Raw genomic sequence first — 2,154 nt, forward strand, 5'->3', positions numbered from 1 at the left:
TACTCCCAGAATGTGAGTTGCTGAATACAGTTAGACTTCCTTCTTGTTGTTATGTGGATAAGAATAACTTACTTGCTTTTTTGGTAGTGTCAGAGCGATATTGTAGTCATGAAGGTACAGAAATGATAAAACTATAAAAATGTATATGCTGGCTGGACACTAAGAACCAAGGACTAAACAGTGATGTCAGACTTATGGCACACAATATTTTATCATTAAAGATGAATTAGGAAACCTTACAGAAGACTGATAATGTGTGTAGCAGTCATATAAGCCAGAAAGTCTAAAAGAATCCAAGGATATTTCCTCACAGACATCTTTAACACATTCAGGTAGCCTCTCTCCCTACACTATGCATACCTTTCCCTATTCAGTCCATCTCTCTTGAAGTGACCAATGGTCCTGGATTTTCTGAGACAGTCCTAAGTTTCAGGACTCGGCTCTGGCATCCCCAGTGGTTCCCTGAACTGGGACTTTCATCTCAAATATGAAAAAAGTTGTCCTGGATTGAGGCCAGGCAGAATCCTAATCAAAACCAGCATTTGCAAACTGCACAATTGCACAGACTCCCAAAACACATTCACTGCTGCCAGTTTCATAGCTGCTAACAGCCACCTGTGCTGCTCCAGGGACCCTGGCCCAGATTTCACTCCTTCAAAATTAGTTGCTTTAATTTCTCTCAGTCATGATCTGTGTGCATCACTTCCAGAGTGTTTTTTAATCTATCCTCCTTCCCCTATCTTTCCCAACTCCAGCTGGACAGTGACCAAGAAACATTCAAGCAATTGCTGGATCAGGGAGCATGGGCTGACCCTGGTCCAGGAGTCCAGCAAGTATTCATGACATAGTGTTGGCCAGGAGGGAGTTAGGAACTTAGGATGAATATCAAAACTGCAGGAATAGTCTCCGGCCCCTCACGCCCTTGAGCCTGTCATGCCCTTGAGCATGCATCACACAAGCAGGCCTGCTTGGGAACTTTTCAGCTGCAGTTTTCCCTGGAGACATTCAGATCCTGGCCCCAGCTGCACTGGAGGAATAACATAGAATTATAGAGAAGTCAGGCTGGATGGTGCCTTTCAATTCCCTAGTCCAGAAGTTTTCAACTTTTTTCATTTGTGGACCCCTAAAACAATTTGAATGAAGGTGTAGATCCCTTTGGAAATTTCAAATGAAGGTGAGGACCCCTCTGAATTGTAAGTGTGGCTATTCACATACTTTTGATTGATCAGTCATCTTCACAGACCCCTCAGACATAGTCGGTGGACCACAGGTTGAAAAACACTGCCTAGTCTAACCATCTAGTCCAATCCCCTGCCTGAGACAAAACCATCCCTATCCAAACCATTCTATATAAATCCATAATCTAAACTCTTTGTAAAACTACCATCAACCCTGACACAACACAAGACATAACACAATAACCTGCCATGGATAAAAAAGGGGGACCAAGGCAGCCAATGTCCTGCTTCTATAAAAGGTTGTTAATAGATACTCAAGAGATTCCAGATACAGCCCCCTGCCCGCCAGGGGTACAGAAGAAGGCAACCCTCCCCCAGTCAGTACCAGTCTGAGCATGGGGTAAAATTCTGTCCTACCCCCAAATAGGGTGATCAGTCTGAGGGGCATGACTCTTTAGCCAGGAACCTCCAGCTTTAAGTTCCTACAGGAGTATTGACACACCTCAAAGTCCACAGTCTTGGCTACAGCCAGTAACCAATGCTTCTGAGAAAGGCTTAAAAAACCCCCAGCCGTCACATGTAGATTTCATAGACATTAGGGCTGGAAGGGACCTCGGAAGATCATCGAGTCTCGCCCCCCGCCCAAAGGGCAGGAAGTCAGCTGGGGTCATAGGATCCCAGCAAGATAAGCATCCAATTTGCTCTTGAAGGTGTTCAGGGTAGGTGCTTGAACCACCTCTGGTGGCAGGCTGTTCCAGACCTTGGGGGCTTGGACAGTAAAGAAATTCTTCCTTATGTCCAGCCTGAAACGGTCTCACAGTAGTTTACGACTTCATCATCCCTTGGGGTGCTTTGGTGAACAAACGTTCCCCCAGATCCTGGTGGTCACCCCTGATAAACTTATAGGTGGCCATCAGATCACCCCTGAGCCTGCGCTTTTCCAGGCTAAAGAGCCCCATGGCTCTCAGCCTGTCGT

This window comes from Gavialis gangeticus, unplaced genomic scaffold, assembly GCF_001723915.1.
Source record: "Gavialis gangeticus isolate Ggan-Ray unplaced genomic scaffold, GavGan_comp1, whole genome shotgun sequence".
Taxonomy (NCBI): Eukaryota; Metazoa; Chordata; order Crocodylia; family Gavialidae; genus Gavialis; species Gavialis gangeticus.